General features: G+C 44.6%; 1 protein-coding gene across 3 annotated transcripts in view; it reads right to left on the reverse strand.

The window, feature by feature from the left end:
• Positions 1 to 26,128, reverse strand: part of CAPN3 (calpain 3) — a 237,959-nt gene that overhangs the window by 42,958 nt on the left and 168,873 nt on the right. The window lies entirely within an intron of this gene.

Genomic DNA, 26,128 nt, shown 5'->3' on the forward strand with positions numbered 1-26,128 from the left:
ATTTCTATAAAAAGAAATTGCACATACTCTATGCAGTACTGCGATCGTATATACACATCTTAAAGATTTATCCCACATTTGTGCAGTGCCCCAGGGTCCAGGTCGTTGCAGTAATGTCATTTTCCTCTAGGGGAGAGTGATGTTATGTTTGGAGGCAAAGAAGGACAACTGCATACAGGTATCACAAACATGCAACACATTTCACACTCCAGGCCACCAGAGGAAGCTCTGCTCCTATTTATTAGGTCACTCCCCACACATTGGTAAAACTGGTTGCCTGTAGGGAAAGTTAGTTAGTTGCTGGCTGAGCTTCGCTCAGGTAGTTGGTCCCTGACATGGGTGGGATCCTGTCAGAGATCGAGGGAGAAGGACACGGAGCTGTGCATGTCCTGAGAGCTGCAGCTCCCAGAAAGAGACACTGAAGGAGAACTGTATTGCAAAGAGGGTGAAAGAAGTCGTAGCAAAGGAGTGGATACCAGGAGGGGACCAGCCCTACACAGGCTGCCTCTTTCTGAGGCGCAGAATCCCGGTAGCCAGAACACCGAGGGAGCAATGACCCTTTATGACTTGCTCCAGAGACCGGCAGGACAGCTAATTTCACGTTACCTGTCCGCCCTATACCCAGGAGGTAAGGTGGCACCCCTTAGAGGCTGGGGCATGATAGAGTCCCTATAAACCGCCTCAAGCCACCGGTCATACGGGTTTGTCCTATCCTATCCGGGGGACAGAGAGAGAGACACAACATCTGTGAGGACCTTATGAGAAGCTTAGCAGTAAGGGACTACAACACTGCAGCGCTTGAAGAAGACTACTGATTTCCACCTGGACAAGGGGACACTGGACTTGCCTCCAAACCGGCCGGACTCTGTCTGCCCTGTGATCTGGTGCTCTGGACTGTGGATGCTGAAGTCTTCAGTAAAGGTAAAGAGACTGCAACCTTGTGTCCTCGTTCTTCACTGCGCCTCTCACCATCCACCATCTACACACTGGGAAGCCCTGGGGACATACTTCACCTGTGGGAAGGTATACCATTTAGCTGCCATAACATCACCCCAGTAGACCCCTTAAAGCAATGTCGGTCACCCTGACCGAATACCACAGGTGGCGTTATGAAAATTTCCCCTTTAAAGACCTTTCCCTTTTACATGGAAGTCCCAGGGCCACGGACCGGGTCAGCCACTGTGACATCCCCCTGTGAACCGCAGGACCCGGTACAGAGTACCGCGCTGTCCTGACGGGATGATCCATTTGTTTTTTAAATGGCCCTTTATGTGTTGTTAATGCAGGTTCAAAAGGTTTAGTCAATTCCTTGTGGTACTTTTCCATAAAACATAAGAGTACGCCTCGATTCCACTTTAAAGGAAATATATCACAGTGCAGCTCACACTTGGTGTATTTCGGGTCAATAGTTTTTGTTTAGTTCAAATCAATACAGAAACCATTTCTGGCTCCAACAGAACTGGAAGATTATATATATTTGTTTTAGATTTTATTTTTTTCAATTTTCCATCCAATTCACAGTGCAATAAACTAATTTAGACATTTATTATATCATACCTTAACCCCTTTGGCAGAGATCGATTTTTGTTGTTTTTGTGCTCTCATTTTTTTAAGGGAAGTTAAGGCCATGATGAGCGAATGTGCTCGGATAAGGTGTTATCCAAGAAAGCTTGTGTGCTAACAGAGTGTCTTCGGCGTGCTCGACAAACATATTTGAGTTCCCATGGCTGCATGTCTCGCAGCTGTTCGACAGCCACAACACATGCAGATATTGTCTAACAGCAGTGAGACATGCAGCTGTGGGAACACAAACATATTATTCGAGCATGCCGTAGAGTCGTAGACACTGCGTTAGCACCCATGCGTGCTCAGATAACACCTTATCCAAGCACATTCGCTCATCACTACATTGGACCAACAAAAGTCCTGATATTTTACAACATCCTTGTGTTGCAACAAGATTTCAAGACTTTTCAAATCTTTTCACGCCAGAATTCTAAAGTAAAACCTTTGATGAATCGGGGCCTATGTATCAGACAGTCCTATCGGATTTCGCTGTCTGACAGTGACTTCTTCCCCTCTGCACTATGAAATCAATTTTCTACATCAATGATGGCTGCTCCTCTCAGGTAATTTATTGGCCCGTGCAAAAGAAATGGTGACTATAAACTAAAAACAAATTCTGTTATTTGACAGAAGGAGGAACATGCTGGAACTATGGAGAAAATAAAATGTTCCTTACATGAATTCATGCAGTTGCTGCAACATCTTCAAAACCGTCAATGCCAAAGCAAACAATGCAATAAAAACTCGCACATGCGTTTAGTCATGCGTGTGCACACAACGAAAGACCCACCTTGGCTTTTTTTTTTTTCTGGACCAATAGAGAAAGAAGAAAAAACAGAAAATGATAATTTATTCTCTCTTGTCACAGCGATCTAATAATAACTTATCAGCAGGAAAGAAAAGCATTTTACAAATAAACACTTGACGCCAACCCTTGTCTCCGTTCACATCTACTGCCAAAGAAGAGGTTGTATGAGATTAGAAAAAAAAAGTCTTGTTCATGGGACGTGCATGATATTACAGCTCAAGGATCCAACCAGAGATGACCCCTAGATACAAAATGGTGCCCCATAACAATTTCTCATAAAGTCTCATCCATTAGCTCTCTCGCCCAACAGCATTAATGATGTGGAAGCTGATTACTTCTAGTCTTGGAAGTGACAATACTTAATTGAAATGTTTTTTTGGGTTCACACTGAAGCACAATTTCTAATAAACCTTGAATATTCAGGAGTAATTACATACATGGACTTACTGGGGCAGAAAAGCAGCCCTGGCACACAAAACTCACCAGCCACTATTTACGGTACTATGATTTGCCCATCAAGGAGATGCACAAGGTTTTAGCAAGTGTTGTGTTATTTTATACCCCTCGTTTAAAAAGGTCATTTGAAGAGCCACGTGTAAATGGAGTTTCATTAAGCATGATCAACCCCTGCTCCTTTAAACAGGTTCACAGGATTAATTTTTATTTGCCCATATGATTGCAGACATAAAAAATAATAAACGCAACAATACCAACCCTCCCCAAGTGCAATGCGGTCAAAAGAAGAGGAGAAGTGGTACTAGGTTGTGTCCATACATACAGTGGGTACGGAAAGTATTCAGACCCCTTTAAATTTTTCACTTTGTTTCATTGCAGCCATTTGGTAAATTCAAAAAAGTAAATTTTTCTCTCATTATTGTACACTCTGCACCCCATCTTGAATTTAAAAAAAACCCAAAACAGAAATGTAGAAATTTTTGCAAATTTAATAAAGAAGAAAAACTGAAATATCACAGTCATAAGTATTCAGACCCTTTGCTCAGACACTCATATTTAAGTCACATGCTGTCCATTTCCTTGTGACCCTCCTTGAGATGGGTCTACTCCTTCATTGGAGTCCAGCTGTGTTTAATTAAACTGATAGGACTTGATTTGGAAAGGCACATACCTGTCTATATAAGACTTCACAGCTAGTGATGAGCGAGTGTACCCGTTGCTCGCGTTTTCCCAAGCACGCTCGGGTGACCTCCGAGTATTTGTTAGTGTTCGGAGATTTAGTTTTCATCACGGCAGCTGAATGATTTACAGCTATTAGCCAGGCTGAGTACATGTTGGGGTTGCCTAGTTGGTAGGTAATCCCCACATGTAATCAAGCTTGCTAATAGCTGTAAATCATGCTGCTGAGGCGATGAAAACTTAATATCCGAGCAGTGATAAATAATCAGAGACCACCCGAGAAACAAGTACACTCGCTCATCACTACTCACAGCTCACAGTGCATGTCAGACCAAATGAGAATTATGAGGTCAAAGGAACTGGCCAAGGAGCTCAAAGACAGAATTGTGGCAAGGCACAGATCTGGCCAAGGTTACAAAAGAATTTCTGCAGTACTCAAGGTTCCTAAGAGCACAGTGGCCTCCATAATCCTTAAATGGAAGATGTTTGGGACCACCAGAAGTCTTCCTAAACCTGGCCGTACAGCCAAACTGAGCAATTGTGGGAGAAGAGCTTTGGTGAGAGAGGTAAAGAAGAACCCCAAGATCACTGTGGCTGAGCTCCAGAGATGCAGTAGGGAGATGAGAGAAAGTTCCACAAAGTCAACTATCACTGCAGCTCTCCACCAGTCGGGCGTTTAGGCAGAGTGGCCCAACGGAAACCTCTAATCAATGCAAGACATATGAAAGCCCGCATAGAGTTTGCTAAAAAAAAACCACATGAGGGACTCCCAGACTATGAGAAATAAGATTCTCTGGTCTGATGAGACGAAGAAAGACCTTTTTGGTGATAATCCTAAGAGATATTTGTGGAGAAAACCAGGCACTGCTCATCACCAGCCTAATACAACCCCAACAGTGAAACATGGTGGCGGCAGCATCATGCTATGGGGGTGTTTTTCAGCTGCAGGGACAGGACGACTGGTTGCCATTGAAGGAAACATGAATGCGGCCAAGTACAGAGATATCCTGGATGAAAACCTCTTCCAGAGTGCTCTGGACCTCAGACTTAGCCGAAGGTTCACCTTCCAACAAGGCAATGACCCTAAGCACACAGCTAAAATAACAAAGGAGTGGCTTCAGAACAATTCTGTGACCATTCTTGACTGGCCCAGCCAGAGCCCTGACCTAAACCCAGTTGAACATCTCTGGAGAGACCTGAAAATGGCTGTCCACCAACGTTCACCATCCAACCTCACGGAACTGGAGAGGATCCTCAAATCCAGGTGTGAAAAACTTGTTGTATCATTCCCAAGAAGACTCATGGCTGCACTAGCTCAAAAGGGTGCTTCTACTCAATACTGAGCAAAGGGTCTGAATACTTATGATCATGTGACATTTCAGCTTTTCTTTTTTAATCAATTTGCAAAAATGTCTACATTTCTGTTTTTTTCAGTCAAGATGGGGTGCAGAGTGTACATTAATGTGAAAAAATGAACTTTTTTTAATTTATCAAAGGGCTGCAATGAAACAAAGAGTGAAAAATTTAAAGTGGTATGAAGACTTTCTGTACCCACTGTACAGAATAATACAGATACTGTGAATTACACCCAGTATACAGGAGAGGAGACGTGGTACCGTGCAGTGTATATATAAAGGATAATACAGATACTGATAATTACACCCAGTCAGGACCAGACTGGCCATCTGGCAATTCTGGCAAATGACAGTGTAACACCCCAGGAAACCAGTAGTTACAATGGTATTGCCTTCCTCAAAGGGAGGGTTATGCCATGCCTGGAAGCGAGGAAGGATCCCTTTAACAGGTAACATGTACACACAACACTGTTCTGACTCCAGGCCAGAAGGGGGAGCTCGAGACCAGAATTCAGGCTAACTTCCCTATATATTTTGGCTAGAGGAGGAGTTAGGTGGTCAGTCTAGAGAACAACTGGAGCCGTGTAGACAGGAGCTTCTGCAGCTCCTGACAGAACAGATTGTAAGAGACTGTGAGGGGAGAAGAGGCAAAGGAGAGAGAGAGATACTGGGAGTGGAGCTGCGAGTCGGCTCACTTCAGAATCAGCGCAGAAACCGGAGGCCGGAATTACGAGGTTGTGGGGGTAACTGTATGCCCCCGGAAGAAAACGGCTGGCAGGAGATTTCAAGTCGCCTGTCCACCACTACACCCAAAGGCACTGCAGCATATAGAACCCAGAGTCACCACTAGAAGGGACACCTGTACAAAGGCTCGAGTTGCCTGCCTTGCGGGTAATGTCCAACTTAAAGGATAGAGAGAGAAAAAGAGGATCTTGTGTGAAGCCTTAGGCAGCAAGGGACTTAAACCACAGCACAGTAAAGAAGGCTTCAGTGGTATGAAGTATGTACATACCAGTAGTAAAGAGTACTTGCGTGTCTCAGATAGTAGACACAATTGTTATACAGTTGTAAGGATTTGGACTGTACATCTGTTCCTGTCTGCTGTTGCCCTCAGTTCGGTTACTTTTGCCCTTACCTAAGATGGAGTCACTGGCCTCACGGGGGCCATTTTGCTTCCTGTCAGACTTTCCTTGTTCCTGTCTGTGGTGTATATAAGGGAGCTCTGTATATTACTCATTGCTTGAGTATCTTGTTCCTGGACTTGTGATCAAGCTGGAAGAACTGCTATCTTGCTGGTTTCTTCGTTACTTTGGGATACCCCATCTGTCTCCGGATCTACATCTCTTCATCATAAGACTTGTTTCCCTGGATCTCCTCTGCACTCATCTCTGCTGCTGGACTGTTCCCTGCTAGGAGGCCTGGCCTGGTCTCCAGGTCTCTGGATCTCACATACTTGGACTTCCACGGTCTGTAAACATGCTTACTGCTTATCCAGCTCTGTCTGCTACTAACTTGCTGTGTCATAGCTGTTTACCTGCATACCATCATAAATATTATTGAACTCTTAACCTGTTGTCTCTCGGCCTCTTTTCTGACCCATGATACTGATCTCCACTGCACTTAGCACTAAGTTTATAACAGAATACTCAAGCCCAAAAAAATGGAGATCTCTGGGTCAGATTCTATGGAGGTGCGAATGAAAAAACTTTGCTCTTTTGTCTCTGGACTTCATGGGGAGCTGCAGGCTATAAAAACAAAACTGGGGACATTAGAATCGCAAACTAATCATAATGCGAATGTGGCCGATACGTCTATTCAGGCCTTAGCATCTCGACTTTCAAATGTGGAGACTACAGCTGCAAACATGGTATCTGCTCCAATCCCGGCTCCTGGTCCGGCTTTTCCTAAACTCCCACCATTCAGGTTTGGTGGTGAAAGAGAGAAATTTCGGGGTTTTTTGAATCAATGTCAGCTGTATTTCTCTGCACGTGCGGCCCAGTTTGCAACTGATCGGGATAAAGCGTTGACTATAATTATGTTGCTAACAAACAAAGCGTTAGCCTGGGCTAATCCTCTGATTGAGACTAATGATGTGTGCTTGAATTCCCTGAAAGACTTTACTGCAGCAATGTGTCAAATGTTTGATGACCCTAATCGGAGTATCACAGCTGAAACTGCATTACTGACACTACGTCAGGGGAAGCGTCCTGTTGTGGAATACGCAATGGAGTTTCGGAAATGGGTGCTGGATACTACATGGTGCGATTCAGCGAAATATGCAGTGTTCAGGAGAGGTTTATCTGCTTCCATCAAAGATGAACTAGCTCGAGGTGAATCACCTGCTAACTTGGCTGACTTTATACATCATTGTATTCGGATTGATATTCGTCTCACCGAACGTCGTCAAGAAAAATGGGCTGATGCTAATCGTAATAACTTTATGCCTTTTCCATCCCCCACCAAGGAGGCGTTGACTAAGACTTTATCTCAACAACAAAATAGCGGCAGACAGCACTCCGTGGTATATAGTGGTGCTCGTCCTAACTCCACAGGATCCAAGTGGAGGAGTACATACCAAAATTCAGAAGTGAAGGACAGCATCCAATCCGGGTGAAAAAGAAATAAACACTTTATTGTGCCTTAAATGCGACGTTTCAACCCCATTGGGGTCTTTATCAAGCATGTATAACATTCAAAATGACGGCCTTATAAAGGAAGTGGATCACCACCACCTGAAGGATCCGCCTACAAAATTTACATACATAATAACTGGTGATCGTATTAACAATAAAAAACATATACAAAGTGAAACATACATAATTAAAATCTCATTGCATTCATAACACATGATCACATTGTTGGCAATATTGTTCGAGCACATACTAATATACACATGTCAATGGTGAAAGGTAAATAAACAAAACTCGCAAGTCACTCGACGGCCTATCAGAGGACACATGGGGGCTATTGTGAGCGTGAGCTGCCTATCACTATACCCATAACACATCAATACTTAATTAGCCAATCCACGCCTCTGGTGAAAATCCAATCCAGGGCCCTGACCCATATCGAGCCCAAGCTTCGGAGCCAATCCAAGCTCCATAAACGCTTACATAGTAACACCCTCCAGGCTGACTACCGTAGTGCTACATAATCGTACACAATCGTATATAGTGACATAAGTGATAGTATTACAAGCTCCCATTACTCACCCCCGGGTATATCCAATTAACCTGCGCAAATCTGCCGGCCACACGGCAGCGCCAGACATGTAAACACATGCAGCTACGCCGACAGCCGCCGAGAGGCACGCCCATCCAGACCGGTACACGCCCCATGTATTCGAATCACCGCAGGCTCTGCATCAGCATCCGCCCTTACTCAGGTCACATGACCGACCAGCGCGTCACCTCACCATACTCACGTAAGTCCAGGACCGAGTACGCATGACCGTCGGCCCACCAGCGGCCCATGTAAACATAGCGCCGCTAGAAGGCCGACAGACACGCCCCCCGGACCCCATAGCGCCGCTAGAGAAGGCCGAAAAACACGCCCCCCGGACCCCACAGCCACGCTAATGTGCTAATGTTCCATCTGTGCCCTAGCTCTCACTAAAGGGCAAATGCCACTAGCTATGTGAAAATACAAAAAAAGGAGATGTGCAAATATTACGCTCCCCAGCTCAAGGTTATAAAAGGAGGTCCTCATAATCACCCCTCAATCAATAAATGGGGCCATAAGTAGCTAAACTTAGCTCAGACCCGTCCTACTTGACAAACTATAATATGGGGAAGCATAAAGATGAATCATTTTGAATAATATTACGCCATATCCATGGCTATATATCCATCAAGAAAACAAAACATCATGTCCAACAGACAGAAGAAAGATCAGCCCATCAACCAAATGTCAATTCACATTCTAGAAAAAATGCAATAAGTAATATAACCATCACCACATTAAAAACAATCTAAACGGATGTGAGCCACACAGGACCATATATGGATATATCAAGAAACACATACTGAGAGATTGTAGTCAACATTTAACCCCCCAGGCTGTCGAGAACCCAACCTCGATATCCATCTGAGTTTTCTTTTTTAATAGTTTGACCCTGTCCCCACCCCTACGTAGAGGAGGCACGCCATCTATCACCCTAAATCGTAACTGACTAATCGAATGCCCACTATCAATGAAATGTTTAGGTATTGGTAATTCCAACATTTTGGTCCTGATAGTACTCTTATGCTTACTAATGCGGGCCTTGATTTCCATTGTGGTCTCACCCACATACGCAAGTCCACAAGGACAAACAATAAGATAAATAACAAAACTTGAGGTACACGTGTACCTCCCCCTGATGGAGTATCTCTCACCTGTGTGAGGATGATTAAAAAAATCACCCTTGATTATATTCCCACAACACGCGCATCCCAAACAGGGAAAATTACCAAATTTAGGGGGACCCAATGTCCTCTGTACCTTGGTCACTATAGGGCCAACATCGGATTTGACCAATTTGTCCTTAAGGTTGCGTCCTCTTTTGTAGGATAAAATCGGTGGCAGGGCAAATTCTTCAATGTCAGGCAGACCTTGATGCAAAATGTGCCAATGTTTCAAAATCACGTTCTTCATCAACCCACTAGCAGTATTAAAAGTGGACACAAAGGGAATCCGCTTCTCTCTAACCCTAGATTTTTTCTCCCTTAAGGCCTCTCTAGATGTCCCCTTAGCCCGTTCCATATGCCATCTAACTCCACCCACAGGATAACCCCTACTCAAAAATTTATGGCACATCTCATCCAATCTAGAGTCAAGACGTGAGTCCTCCGCCACTATCCTCCTCACTCTAAGCATCTGGCTCCATGGTAACGACTCAAGCATATTCCTTGGATGATGGCTATTAAACCGTAATAAGCTGTTTCTATCCGTGCTCTTCACATATAGATCAGTTTTTAGAGAAGACCCGACTTTGTACACCAGTGTGTCCAGGAATTGCACCTGTTCCTGAGAATATGTGATCGTAAAACTGAGTTCAGGAAAACTGAGCTGGGGAGCGTAATATTTGCACATCTCCTTTTTTTGTATTTTCACATAGCTAGTGGCATTTGCCCTTTAGTGAGAGCTAGGGCACAGATGGAACATTAGCACATTAGCGTGGCTGTGGGGTCCGGGGGGCGTGTTTTTCGGCCTTCTCTAGCGGCGCTATGGGGTCCAGGGGGCGTGTCTGTCGGCCTTCTAGCGGCGCTATGTTTACATGGGCCGCTGGTGGGCCGACGGTCATGCGTACTCGGTCCTGGACTTACGTGAGTATGGTGAGGTGACGCGCTGGTCGGTCATGTGACCTGAGTAAGGGCGGATGCTGATGCAGAGCCTGCGGTGATTCGAATACATGGGGCGTGTACCGGTCTGGATGGGCGTGCCTCTTGGTGGCTGTCGGCGTAGCTGCATGTGTTTACATGTCTGGCGCTGCCGTGTGGCCGGCAGATTTGCGCAGGTTAATTGGATATACCCGGGGGTGAGTAATGGGAGCTTGTAATACTATCACTTATGTCACTATATACGATTGTGTACGATTATGTAGCACTACGGTAGTCAGCCTGGAGGGTGTTACTATGTAAGCGTTTATGGAGCTTGGATTGGCTCCGAAGCTTGGGCTCGATATGGGTCAGGGCCGTGGATTGGATTTTCACCAGAGGCGTGGATTGGCTAATTAAGTATTGATGTGTTATGGGTATAGTGATAGGCAGCTCACGCTCACAATAGCCCCCATGTGTCCTCTGATAGGCCGTCGAGTGACTTGCGAGTTTTGTTTATTTACCTTTCACCATTGACATGTGTATATTAGTATGTGCTCGAACAATATTGCCAACAATGTGATCATGTGTTATGAATGCAATGAGATTTTAATTATGTATGTTTCACTTTGTATATGTTTTTTATTGTTAATACGATCACCAGTTATTATGTATGTAAATTTTGTAGGCGGATCCTTCAGGTGGTGGTGATCCACTTCCTTTATAAGGCCGTCATTTTGAATGTTATACATGCTTGATAAAGACCCCAATGGGGTTGAAACGTCGCATTTAAGGCACAATAAAGTGTTTATTTCTTTTTCACCCGGATTGGATGCTGTCCTTCACTTCTGAATTTAAGACTTTATCTCAGACAGAGCAGGAACCTATGCAGGTTGACGCAGTACGGAGGAAACCCATCGATGCATGTAAGGAATATCGTTTCAAGGAGAATCTATGTTTTTACTGCGGTAAATCGGGTCACTATATTTAAGAGTGCCCTGGGAAAAATCGCAAGTCCGCAGCTGCAGTAACTGGACTTGACTTTTCGGATGTATCTTCAGTGTGTTCTCTTCCGCACAGACAGGAAATATCCGCTGATAACTTTGATTTTCCTGATGATTCATCATTAACATCATCACCTGTGGACATAGCCTTACTTTCCGTAAGTTCTACCACGGCGAGGAGGGATTCGCTCTGCTGCGTTTCCATCAAAATTTGGGTGTGTTCCTGCTGGATCACCTGCTCCGCCATGATAGACTCTGGAGCTTTCAGCAATCTCATGGACATCTCCTTTGCTGAAAAACATGGCATACGCTTATGAAAAAGAGACTCTCCGGTGTTTATGGAGACCGTGGACGGGTCTCCACTAATATCTGGGCCTGTGAAACTCGAAACAGTCCCATTAAAGATCCGTATGGGCGCGGATCATTCTGAAAATATGTCTTTTTTGTTGATTTCTTCTCCTAATTTTCCTATTATTTTAGGTTTGCCCTGGTTGCGGCTGCGAAATCCGACTATCAATTGGACAACGAAGGAATTACAGTTTCCAAATGAATCAGCGTTGTCCGGAGAGTTGGCTCCAGTGAAGACAGCAGTCACGGTCGACTCGACATTGCCGGTAGAGTATCGGGACTTCAGTGATGTGTGTGACAAAAAAAATGCGGATAAATTACCGCCACATCGGCCATATGACTGTCCCGTGGAATTATTGCCTGGTGCCGCGATTCCTTTCGGGAGTATTTATCCATTGTCTGGGCCAGAATTAAAAGCTCTCAAGGAGTACATAGATGAAAACCTAGCTAAGGGGTTTATACGACCATCTTCCTCCCCAGCAGGTGCTCCAATCTTCTTTGTCAAAAAAAAAAGATGACTCACTCCGACCATGCATTGACTACCGGGAGCTCAACAAAGTCACAATCAGGAACTCTTATCCACTCCCACTAATTCCCGAATTACTTGAGAGAGTGTGACACGCCAAAATCTTCACAAAATTGGATCTTCGTGGAGCGTACAATTTAGTACGGATTCGTCCTGGCGATGAGTGGAAAACGGCTTTTCGGTCACGTTATGGACATTTCGAGTACCTCGTTATGTCTTTCGGTCTCCGTAACGCACCGGCTACATTCCAGCACTTGGCGAATGATGTTTTCCGGGATATACTCGATATTTTTGTTGTGATTTATTTGGATGACATCTTGATTTTTTTCCAGCAACATCGAGGACCATCAGCGACACGTGAAAATAGTTTTGGATCGTCTACGGCAGAATCATTTATACATCAAACTGGAGAAATGTGAGTTTCACAAAACAGAAATTCAATTCTTGGGATATGTTATTTCTCCCCAGGGTCTCAGCATCGACGCAAGCAAGACACAAGCCATTCAGGAGTGGCCGACTCCCAAGTCAGTGAAGGAAGTACAGCGATTCATCGGATTCGCCAATTTTTACAGACGCTTTATTAAAAAATTTTCAGCGATCGTTGCACCCATCACTCAGTTAACCCAGAAGAAGACGCCATTTGTCTGGTCTCCCCAAGCTCAAACAGCATTTTCTACATGGAAATCTAAATTTACGACAGCTCCCATTCTTATCCACCCTGATCCAGACAAAGCCTTCATAGTGGAAGTGGATGCCTCGGACTGTGCTGTAGGGGCCATACTCTCGCAAAGAACAGGTGAGAAAGATCTCTTGCATCCATGTGCCTTTCTCTCGCAAAAATTGTCACCCGCAGAAAGGAATTACGACGTTGGCAACAAGGAACTGTTAGCCATCATAACCGCATTTAAGGAATGGAGACATCTGTTACAAGGAGCATCTCAACAGATTGTTATACTCACAGATCATCGGAATCTCGAATTTATGAGATCGGCAAGATGTCTGAAACCTAGACAGGCTCGATGGAATCTTTTTCTTAATCAATTTGATTTTGTCATTTCCTATAGGCCGGGCTCTCGTAATAAGAAGGCTGATGCACTATCCAGGATTCATTCAGATGAAGCAACTTCGGCTTCGTCTTCAAGGACCATTCTATCTGAGAAAAACTTTGTAAGCGTCTTGCATGATCAGGATCTTCTAACTGAGATTAAGGAGGCTTATGCTGCGGATTCACTTTTGAGTCAACCACCCACTCGGGTAAATCTGACTTTCAAGAATGGATTTTGGTTTCAAGGACAGCGTCTGTATATCCCAGAAACAGTAAAACTGAGTGTGTTGAAATTAATGCATGACTCCAAGTTTGCCGGTCATAGGGGAGTTCAGAAGACTCAGGAATTTCTGTCTCGTTTTTTCTGGTGGCCGACTTTTCGGAAAGATGTTCTTCGGTACGTGTCATCGTGTGAGGTATGTGCCAGGTCAAAAGTCCCTCATTCTTCACCTACAGGACTGTTGCAACCTCTGCCTGTTCCATCTCGTCCCTGGGGGTCTATTTCAATGGATTTTATTGTGGAGTTGCCTTTGTCACAGGGAAAAACCACGATTCTTGTAGTAGTTGACCGGTTGACTAAAGCTGCTCATTTTATTCCCTGTGCTGGTGTCCCAACAGCTAAGCAAACAGCGGATCTTGTTGTGCAAAATGTTTTTCGTTTACACGGAGCTCCGGATGAAGTCATATCTGATCGTGGAGTTCAATTCACCTCACGGTTCTGGCAAAGCTTCTGTGCTGCTCTGGACATCAAAGTAAAATTATCATCTGCTTTTCATCCACAGTCTAACGGCCAAACAGAGCGAACCAATCAAACCTTGGAGCAGTATCTGCGTTGCTACGTGTGTCATCTACGTGTGTCATCTACAAGACGATTGGGTGAGTCTACTGCCGTTGGCCGAGTTCACGTATAACAACTCTCAGAATGCTTCCACCAAATTATCTCCGTTCTTTGCTAACAAGGGATATCATCCCAGTATTCTCCCTCGACTCCCCATAGACATGTCTGTGCCTGCGGTTGCTGACCGCATTGCATCTTTACAGCAAAATTTGGACGTTCTAAAAAACACCTTAGTTTCAGCACAGGAAAGATTCAAGAAGGCAGCAGACAGCTTCCGTAAGCCAGCACCAACGTACAAGGTAGGAGACATGGTCTGGCTCTCAACAAAAAACTTAAAACTCAGAATTCCAACTTCCAAGCTGGGGCAAAAGTATATTGGCCCATATAAGATCAGCGGTATTGTGAGTCCTGTAGCCTGTCGACTCAAGTTGCCTAACTCTTTAAAAATTCATCCTGTTTTCCATGTTTCCCTGCTTAAACCAGCAGTGCCTAATTCTTTTCCCGGACACACCTCTGCTCCTCCTGATCCAGTCTTCATTGATGGGCAAGAGGAATTCGTCGTGGAGAAAATCTTGGATTCACGGATTCATAGGGGACGTCTTCAGTATCTGGTGAAATGGCAGGGATACTCGGTTGAAGAAAATTCCTGGGAACCTCTGGAGAACATCCATGCTCCCCATCTGATCAGACTGTTTCACAGCAGATACCCCAATAAGCCAGACTTAAGATCGTCCAGAGGACGTCTTTTAAGAAGGAGTAATGTAAGGATTTGGACTGTACATCTGTTCCTGTCTGCTGTTGCCCTCAGTTCGGTTACTTTTGCCCTTACCTAAGATTGAGTCACTGGCCTCACGGGGGCCATCTTGCTTCCTGTCAGACTTTCCTTGTTCCTGTCTGTGGTGTATATAAGGGAGCTCTGTATATTACTCATTGCTTGAGTATCTTGTTCCTGGACTTGTGATCAAGCTGGAAGAACTGCTATCTTGCCGGTTTCTTCGTTACTTTGGGATACCCCATCTGTCTCCGGATCTACATCTCTTCATCATAAGACTTGTTTCCCTGGATCTGCTCTGCACTCATCTCTGCTGCTGGACTGTTCCCTGCTAGGAGGCCTGGCCTGGTCTCCAGGTCTCTGGATCTCACATACTTGGACTTCCACGGTCTGTACACATGCTTACTGCTTATCCAGCTCTGTCTGCTACTAACTTGCTGTGTCATAGCTGTTTACCTGCATACCATCATAAATATTATTGAACTCTTAACCTGTTGTCTCTCAGCCTCTTTTCTGACCCATGATACTGATCTCCACTGCACTTAGCACTAAGTTTATAACAACAGTATGGAACTGTGTTGAATTTGCTGTTGGCTGAAGTAATAAAAATAAAATGGCAAATCCAGAAGCAGTGCCTCAGTGGTATGAACAATATACATACCATTTCACCACACTTGGATTTTTCAGGCAAAAAAGAGTAGAATTACCTCAGGCCAAGTAAACCTGACAAACAGGTCAAAAGTGTAAGTGCATTGTTCAAAAGTGTACAATGACAGATTAATTACCAAAAGTGGAAAAACACTATAAGCACACAGAATCCATAAAGGCTAACAGCCATACATAAGAAAAAGTACAAGACCGATAGTCATTAGCTTAAAGTGCATAAAGACCTGAGGCAATACCTGTAACACCATGGAGCCACACACCCCAACGCGCTTTTCTGCGTAGTGCCTTCTTCCGGGGGGTATGGCATCAGGGAATAATGGACTTTAAATATATGTGAGGAGCCAAGCCTGCCCTGAGCACATTCAACCGAGTCCAAAGTACAGATAGGTTCCTCACACACACAGAACATAAATGATCTTAGCGCACTGACGGGAGCGCCAAAGATCATTTTATAGATTTTGTCAATCAGACAGGACTTTGCTCACGGAACCGAACCAGGACCTGAACATGTGTCGGCCGACGACCAAAGAGAAGTCGCCTCACGAGCATGCCCAGTGGAGCGAAATCTGGACTTAGTCTCAGAAGAGATCTCTTGCTGCAGTCACTTATTAGTTACCATAGCTGAACCCAGAGAGGCAGTGGAAACCACGCCTACCGACTGAGTCTGAGCAAGACACCAAGACCGATGTCTTTGCTGAGCAGCATACACTGCGGTCGGAACAGAATGGGAGACCGCAGAGAAAGATAAGGCTTGAGCTCTATCCTGTGCAATGGAAGAATCCCCACGCCTAACATTGTTAAAAACCAATGCTGTCGTACAAAATGACAACTCGTTCTGCAAAAAAAAACAAAAAACCCTCATTTGGCCATATTACCCAAAAAATAAAAATGTTATGGCTCTGGGAAGAAGGGGAGCTAAAAATGAAAACGCAAAAATGGAAATACCTCTGGTCGTTAAGGGGTTAATGTCTCTACATGTCCCCTCTAAAATTGTAAAGTGCTGTGGAATATACTGGCACTAGAAAAACGATGTGTCACTTACTAGCCTGTGTGTTGCTTTCTTAATAAAATCAGTGTCTTTTCAACAGGAGATTACTACATGACTAGGTGTCTTGTGCCTCCTAAGGCCGGCGTATGAAAATACGGTCCGTTTTTTACAGCCGTAATATGCAGAATGTTCTTTCTGTGGCAGCATATTTTGTGCATGTCATTCTCCGTATGTAATCCACTTGGCATCCGTACAGCGAGATTTTCTCGCCGGCTTGCAAAACGGACATACAATGGATCCATGGGCTCAAATATTCGTTAAAACATATATACAGGCGTGGTTTGCACGGGAGCAGGAGCAGACCTACTTTACAGGAGCTCCTGTAATTTCCCAGATCCAAACTACTAAAAAGCTACAAAAAGTGGATTATTTGGGTCCTAAAGCTCTATCAACATGCCTGGAACTGACTCCAAGAAGAATGGACCCAGTCCTGTGAAGAGAAAACCTTCTCCAGGACAGAAACATAGCCGTGGCTCTGGAGGAGTGCTGTCCCTGCATGGAGGAAAGCATGGAGGATCTGCACAGCTGAAGCCGACACCATGTCAGACCCCAGCTAAACCAAGGACTCCTGGAGTAAAGCTGATCTCCGGGGTGCAGACCAGTAAGAAAGCTCCCCTTCCAGCGGTGCTGTCACTGGTGAGTGGCAGCAGAAAGAAACAGGGAGCTGTGGTGGAACTGGGCGCCAGGATGAAGCAAGCAGCAGCTGAGAACAAAGAGATGACTCATCCTTTACAGGCGCCCGGCAAGCTGCAGCTCCCCAGTCAAGCACGGAGGAGCAGCCTAAACCACAGGGCACAGGAGTTTGTGCCGAAAACACTGACAGCTGCCGGGACCCGGAGTGAGACTGCGACTCTGACTGCTGAACAGGGGTCACAGAAAGGAATGCCGCTCTGCAGAGAAAGCGGTAACGGGATCGCCCCAGGGGAGTTTCACACTGGAATTACAAGAGGGAGCGCTGCTGCATATGGAAAGGAGCGACAGGTTGCTGAACCAAGGGAACCTGGATAAAGAAGATTGTGCTACTACTACAGGAGTGGATTATAAAACACATGGAATTGAGAATGGAGAGGATCAAGGAACTTCTGTGTGGGTAAGCAATGTGCTGCATTACCCCATTTTAAATAAACAGTCATCTCCTTACAATGGCACTGCAGGGGGCTTAGCTGGGTTTACCAGCATTAAGGGGAAACATGACACTACTGAAGTACAATTACAGCACAGCCCTACTGTTGTAAGCCCCCCCTGCCATAACATCTTAGAGCTGCAGAGAGAGAATCCCAATGAAACACCACTAGGGGAAATATCTAGGAGTCAAAAAATTATAATGGATGATCTTGGGTTTAATTCTGAGTTTTATGAGTCCCTAATTACTTACTTTAATAGAAACGGAGCTACAGGAAGAAAGCAGGAGGGGGAAGGGGAAGAAGTAGAAGATGTAATGACTAATATATCTAACAGCTGTAATGGATCCTTAGAGGGATCAGAGCGTTCAATATCAAACGAGTCATCTGTGAATAGTGAAGGCTATAATTTCTCTGACTATGAAACGGATAATTATTCCGGATATTCTACATCAAGTGAGGCTCCCTGTGAGTCATCTAAATTGCCTAAAAAGCGCAGCTTTAAAAACTCTTCCCCTGCTTTATTAACATTGGAAGGGATCCCAGCATCTGATGACTATCCAACTGAGGGTTTTATGGTGTATCTCCTCAAATCATTTTTGACCACTATGAATATTTGTGGTAAAGATGTCATCCCTGATCCTAAACAATCATTTAATTCAAAGGCTTCCCAAGCTTTTATAAAAAAGCTTTTCCAAGAGATAATAAAATCTGTAAACTCTGTCACTGAGTCAATCCCCCTAGCATAGCTACTGGAACTTCACTTGCTCAAGAATCATTTGCATATAAAAACAAACTTGAAAAAAACGAACAAAACTTATCTCAAGCAACCTCTAAGCCTTCAGAATTATTGGAGGTGATTCAGAAAAAAATGGATCTTCTAAAAGCCAATTTAAACAACTTTGAGGATTTTAGAAGGAAGAATAACGTTAAGATCAGGGGTATACCAGATTCAATTCAGGCTTCCCAGTTGGAGAGTTATGTATCATCAATGATCTCTAACTTATTTCCTAATTCTACCGAAGGCCCTCTGATAGAAAAGGTTGTCAGAATACGCAGACCACCCACGCTTCCCAGGGATTTATCATGTGACGTCATTGTTACTTTTTACCCAAATTGGGTCAGGAACGCGCTCTTAGGTATCTCAAAAAATCCGAGATTTCTCTCTTCCCCTTACAAGCAACTAGTTTTTTATAAGGATTTGTCTAAAGTCACTCTCCAAACCAGGAGAGTTTTTTCGCATACCACAAGAGAACTACTGCGTGCAGGCCTCTCTTACTCCTGGACAAGATCATCAACCCTCCGGGTGAGACTTCCGTCAGGTTTATTTCATGTTGCCTCTCCGGACGAGGGTATTGAATTTTTAAAACGCATTGGAATCAACTCCTCTGAAGCCACATCCAGTTCCCTACCAACAACTTGAAGGGTAACTGTTCTGGTTGAACAATCTACAAAGATCTGTTATTTGACTAGCTGTAACAACTTAATTCCACTTTAAAAGTTTTTATTTTTTATTTTTTTCGTTACTTGTTTGTTTCTTGGATCAAAACCGAACTTTCCTCCACTAGGCCTTAGGGGTGCCATGTGCACTCTGGGACTTGGGCAGGCATTATATCACACATTATGCGACCTTTAATCTACTTTTATCTCACAGGCTATAAAAAACGTGTATACTAATATTACTGAGCATCATATAATATTGACTTTTCAGCGACGTTATCTGATATTCCACTTATTGTGTTTATAAGTAGGCATCATATTCATACAGTATATCTCTATACTTAGGCTACTTTGAATCCGACATGTATATTGTTGTTTTCTCTTTTAGGTCCAGCTATTAAGCAACATTTTTCTTTACTGTAAATGCTTATTATTATTCTACTTCATCGCACAGGCTACTTTAATTCTGACTTGTATACTTTTGTCTATTCTCTTGGGCCTAGTTAATAAGCAACATTTTTCTTTACTGCTAATGCTTATTTTTACTATACTGCATCGCAAGACTTTATTTAATTTATTTTCGTCCCTTTGTTAGTGACATATATATGTAGTATATTTAAGCTAACATTTTATGGTCTGTTTTCTAATGCCTGATATTTCATTCCCCATTTCACTTGGGGATTCCTTTCCTTTTCCCTACCCTATGTTTATTTCCTTCCCCTTTCTCTCATTTCTACCTGTTTAAAATTGAAAATACCAATAAAAACGTTTGAGAAAAAAAACAAAAAAACAAACATATATACAGTCTATATATATATATATATATATATATATATATATATATATATATATATATATATATATATATATACCGTATATACTCGAGTATAAGCCGAGATTTTCAGCCCAAATTTTTGGGCTGAAAGTGCCCCTCTCGGCTTATACTTGAGTCAATGTGGGTGGCAGGGTCGGCGGGTGAGGGGGTGAGGGCGCTGAGGTATACTTACCTAGTCCCAGCGATCCTGGCGCTCCCTGCCGTCCCACGGGCTTCTGTGCTGCAGCTTCTTCCCCTCTTCAGCGGTCACGTGGGACCGCTCATTAGAGATATGAATAAGCGGCTCCACCTCCCATAGGGGCGGAGCCGCCTATTCATTCCTCTAATCAGCGGTGCCGGTGACCGCTGACAGGAAGAGCTGCGGCACCGAAGACCAGGCAGAGGGACAGCGCGAGGATCGCCAGGACTAGGTAAGTATAGCATATTCACCTGTCCTCGTTCCAGCCGCCGGGCGCCGCTCCATCTTCCCGGCCGGCGCCTCCATCTTCCCGGCGTCTGCGCTCTGACTGTTCAGGCAGAGGGCGCGATGACGCATACAGTGTGCGCGGCGCCCTCTGCCTGATCAGTCAGAGCAGAGACGCCGGGAAGATGGAGGCGCCGGAACGAGACGCCGGGAGCTGCAATCAAAAGAGGTGAGTATGTGGTTTTTTTTTTTATTGCAGCAGCGGCGGCAGAGATTTCTATGGGGCACAATGAACGGTGCAGAGCACCGTATATGGCACAGCAATGGGGCACAATGAACGGTGCAAAGCACCGTATATGGCACAGCAATGGGGCACAATGAACGGTGCAGAGCACCGTATATGGCACAGCAATGGGGCACAATAAACGGTGCAGAGCACCGTATATGGGCACAGATATGGGGCACAATGAACGGTGCAGAGCACCGTATATGGCACAGCAATGGGGCACAATGAACGGTGCAGAGCACCGTATATGGGCACAGATATGGGGCACAATGAACGGTGCAGAGCACCGTATATGGCACAGCAATGGGGCACAATGAACGGTGCAGAGCACTGTATATGGCACAGCAATGGGGCAGAATGAACGGTGCAGAGCACCGTATATGGCACAGCAATGGGGCACAATGAACGGTGCAGAGCACCGTATATGGCACAGCTATGGGGAAATAATGAACGGTGCAGAGCACTATATGGCACAGCTATGGGGAAATAATGATCTATTTTTATTTTTGAAATTCACCGGTAAATGCTGCATTTCCACCCTAGGCTTATACTCGAGTCAATAAGTTTTCCCAGTTTTTTGTGGCAAAATTAGGGGGGTCGGCTTATACTCGGGTCGGCTTATACTCGAGTATATACGGTATATATATATATATATATGTATATATACAGTTAGGGCCAGAAATATTTGGACAGTGACACGAGTTTTGTTATTTTAGCTGTTTACAAAAACATGTTCAGAAATACAATTATATATATAATATGGGCTGAAAGTGCACACTCCCAGCTGCAATATGATAGTTTCCACATCCAAATCGGAGAAAGGGTTTAGGAATCATAGCTCTGTAATGCATAGCGTCCTCTTTTTCAAGGGACCAAAAGTAATTGGACAATTGACTCTAAGGGCTGCAATTAACTCTGAAGGCGTCTCCCTCGTTAACCTGTAATCAATGAAGTAGTTAAAAGGTCAGGGGTGGATTCCAGGTGTGTGGTTTTGCATTTGGAAGCTGTTGCTGTGAGCAGACAACATGCGGTCAAAGGAACTCTCAATTGAGGTGAAGCAGAACATCCTGAGGCTGAAAAAAAAGAAAAAATCCATCAGAGAGATAGCAGACATGCTTGGAGTAGCAAAATCAACAGTTGGGTACATTCTGAGAAAAAAGGAATTGACTGGTGAGCTTGGGAACTCAAAAAGGCCTGGGTGTCCACGGATGACAACAGTGGTGGATGATCGCCGCATACTTAATTTGGTGAAGAAGAACCCGTTCACAACATCAACTGAAGTCCAGAACACTCTCAGTGAAGTAGGTGTATCTGTCTCTTAGTCAACAGTAAAGAGAAGACTCCATGACAGTAAATACAAAGGGTTCACATCTAGATGCAAACCATTCATCAATACCAAAAATAGACAGGCCAGAGTTAAATTTGCAGAAAAACACCTCAAGAAGCCAGCTCAGTTCTGGAAAAGTATTCTATGGACAGATGAGACAAAGATCAACCTGTACCAGAATGATGGGAAGAAAAAAGTTTGGAGAAGAAAGGGAACGGCACATGATCCAAGGCACACCACATCCTCTGTAAAACATGGTGGAGGCAACGTGATGGCATGGGCATGCATGGCTTTCAATGGCACTGGGTCACTTGTGTTTATTGATGACATAAGAGCAGACAAGAGTAGCCGGATGAATTCTGAAGTGTACCGGGATATACTTTCAGCCCAGATTCAGCCAAATGCTGCAAAGTTGATTGGACGGCGCTTCATAGTACAGATGGACAATGACCCCAAGCATACAGCCAAAGCTACCCAGGAGTTCATGAGTGCCAAAAAGTGGAACATTCTGCAATGGCCAAGTCAATCTCCAGATCTAAACCCAATTGAGCATGCATTTCACTTGCTCAAATCCAGACTTAAGACGGAAAGACCCACAAACAAGCAAGACCTGAAGGCTGCGGCTGTAAAGGCCTGGCAAAGCATTAAGAAGGAGGAAACCCAGCATTTGGTGATGTCCATGGGTTCCAGACTTAAGGCAGTGATTGCCTCCAAAGGATTTGCAACAAAATATTGAAAATAAAAATATTTTGTTTGGGTTATGTTTATTTGTCCAATTACTTTTGACCTCCTAAAATGTGGAGTGTTTGTAAAGAAATGTGTACAATTCCTACATTTTCTATCAGATATTTTTGTTCAACCCTTCAAATTAAACGTTACAATCTGCACTTGAATTCTGTTGTAGAGGTTTCATTTCAAATCCAATGTGGTGGCATGCAGAGCCCAACTCGCGAAAATTGTGTCACTGTCCAAATATTTCTGGCCCTAACTGTATGTGTGTCAGTGATATATATATCACTGTATATATATTTCATACAGCGCTAGATAGCAGAAAAGCCAGTAATTTCATTGTAGGCTTTTGCTATCTCCTTCCCAAACCCAACAGGATATGAGACATGGTTTACATACAGTAAACCATTTCATATCCCGTATTTTTTTTACATATTCCTCACTAATAATGTTATAAGTGTATGTGTGCAAAATTTGGGGACTCTAGCTGTTAAAATAAAGGGTTAAATCACGGAAAAAACTGGCGTTGGCTCCCGCGCAATTTTCTCTGCCAGAGTGGTAAAGCCAGTGACTGAGGGCAGATATTAATAGCCTGGAGAGGGTCCATGGTTATTGGCCCCCCCCTGGCTAAAAACACCTGCCCCCAGCCACCCCAGAAAAGGCACATCTGGAAGATGCGCCTATTCTGGCACTTGGCCACTCTCTTCCCACTCCCGTGTAGCGGTGGGATATGGGGTAATAAAGGGTTAATGTCACCTTGCTATTGTAAGGTGACATTAAGCCTGGTTAATAATGGAGAGGTGTCAATAAGACACCTCTCCATTATTAATCCAATAGTAGTAAATAGTTAATAAAACACACACACATTAGGAATAAAGTATTTTATTGAAATAAAGATACAGGGTGTTATAATAGTTTATTATACTCTCAATCCAATTGAAGACCATTGTCACCTGATACAAAGTTAAAATAAAAAATCAACAATATCCCATACCTTCCATTGTTCAGTCTTGTCCCACGCTGTAAATCCATCTGAAGGGGTTAAATAATTTTACAAGCAGGAGCCTGCTAATGCAGCCGCCTCTGCCTGTAAAAATTGGGGAATGAATGGAATGCAGGGGAACGTAGTTACCTAGACTTGCGGTGCTGCGCCCCCTGCTGTCATAACCTCAGAGGAACTCGAGCGTGAGAAAATATTCAGAAAAATTCCCATGCTCGAGTTCATCTGAGGTTATGCCAGCAGGGGGCGCAGGCCAGTTTTTTCCGCGATTTAACCCTTTATTTTAACAGCTAGAGTCCCCAAATTTTGCACATACACACTACTAACATTAGTAGTGAGGAATATGCAAAAAAAAAAAGGTATATGAAAAAATTTAATGTATGTAAACCATGTCTCATATCATGTCGGGTTTGGGAAGGAGATAGCAAAAGTCGGCAATTGAATTACCGGCTTTTCTGCTATCTAGCGCTGTATGAAAAAAAATAAAATTATATATATATATATATATATATCACTGACATATATATATGTCTACTATATAATTGTCTAAGGGTCACTTCCGTCTGTCTGTCCTTCTGTCTGTCACGGAAATCCCAAGTCGCTGATTGGTCGCGGCAAAACAGCCACGACCAATCAGCGACCGGCGCAGTCCGACGGCAACATGGCCGCTCCTTCCTCCCCGCAGTCAGTGCCAGCTCCGTACTCCCCTCCAGTCAGCCCTCACACAGAGTTAATGGCAGCGCTAATGGACCGCGGTGTAACGCACTCCATTAACGCTGCTATTAACCCTATGTGACCAACTTTTTTACTATTGATGCTGCCTATGCAGCATCAGTAGTAAAAAGATCCAATGTTAAAAATAATTAAAAAAATAAAAAATCATCATATACTCACCGTCCGTCGGCCCCCGGATGCAGCCCAGGCCTTTCCCGCTCTTCGGGTCCATGCATTGCGGTCTCGCAAAATGACGTGCGGTCTCGCGAGACCACTACGTCATCATCTCACGAGACCGCAATGCACTCTTGGGAGTGACCAGCACAGTCCGGCCGCTTCCTACTCCCCTGTAATCAGGGAGTGACCGGCCCTGCAGCTCGCGATGCTCCGGTCCCACCGCTTCGCTGATTGGTCGCGTAGGTTGGGCGCGACCAACTAGCGACATTGGTGCGGGATTTAAATCCCGCTTCCCTGATTGTTCACGCCCAGCCGGCGCGACCAATCAGCGACATTGCCGAGGGATTTAAATCCCGCTTCCCTGATTGGTCGCGCCGGCCAATCAGCGAAATTGGCGCGGGATTTAAATCACGAAGCGCGATTTAAATCACGCGGCAATGTCGCTGATTGTTCGCGCCGGTTTGGCGCGACCAATCAGGGAAGCGGGATTTAAATCTCGCGCCAATGTCGCTGATTGGTCGCGACCAATCAGGGAAGCGGGATTTAAATCCCACGCCAATGTCGCTGATTGGTCGAGGCCACCCGGCGCGACCAATCAGCGAAGCCGTGGGACCGGAGAATCGTGAGCTGCAGGAAAAGCTGCTGCGGAGGCGACGGAAGGTGAGAATGTAATGATTTTTTATTTTTTTTATTATTTTCCTGATTGCTCGCGCTCAGCCGGCGCGACATTGGCGTGGGATTAAAATCCCACTTCCCTGATTGGTCGCGCCCAGCCGGCGTGACCAATCAGCGACATTGCCGCGGGATTTAAATCCCGCTTCCCTGATTGGTCACGCCCAGCCGGCGCAACCAATCGGGCTTCGTGATTTAAATCCTGTGCTAATGTCGTTGATTGGTCGCGCCGGCTGGGCAATATACTACGTCACTGGGCAATATACTACGTAGCTGGGCAATATACTACGTGACTGGGCAATATACTACGTGGCTGGGCAATATACTACGTGGCAGGGCAATATACTACGTGGCTGGGCAATATACTATGTAGCTGGGCAATATACTACGTAGCTGGGCAATATACGACCTCGCTGGGCAATATACTACGTGGCTGCGCAATATACTACGCCACTGGACAATATACTACGTGACTGGGCAATGTACTTCGTGGCTGGGCAATATACTACGTGGCTGGGCAATATACTACATCGCTGGGCAATATACTACGTGGCTGGGCAATATACTACGTGACTGGGCAATATACTACGTAGCTGGGCAATTTACTAAGTAGCTGGGCAATATACTACGTGGCTGTGCAATATACTACGTCGCTGGGCAATATACCACGTGGCTGGGCAATATACTACGTTACTGGCCAATATACTACATGACTGGGCAATATACTACGTCACTGGGCAATATACTACGTGACTGGCCAATATACTACGTGGCTGCGCAATATACTACGCCACTGGGCAATATACTACGTGACTGGCCAATATACTACGTGACTGGCCAATATACTACGTGACTGGCCAATATACTACGTGGCTGGGCAATATACTACGTGGCTGGGCAATATACTACGTGGCTGGGCAATATACTACGTGGCTGGGCAATATACTACGTGGCTGGGCAATATACGTAGTTGGCTGCGCAATATACTACGCCACTGGGCAATATACTACGTGACTG

The sequence above is a fragment of the Ranitomeya imitator genome, chromosome 1, assembly GCF_032444005.1.
Source record: "Ranitomeya imitator isolate aRanImi1 chromosome 1, aRanImi1.pri, whole genome shotgun sequence".
NCBI classification, from domain to species: domain Eukaryota; kingdom Metazoa; phylum Chordata; class Amphibia; order Anura; family Dendrobatidae; genus Ranitomeya; species Ranitomeya imitator.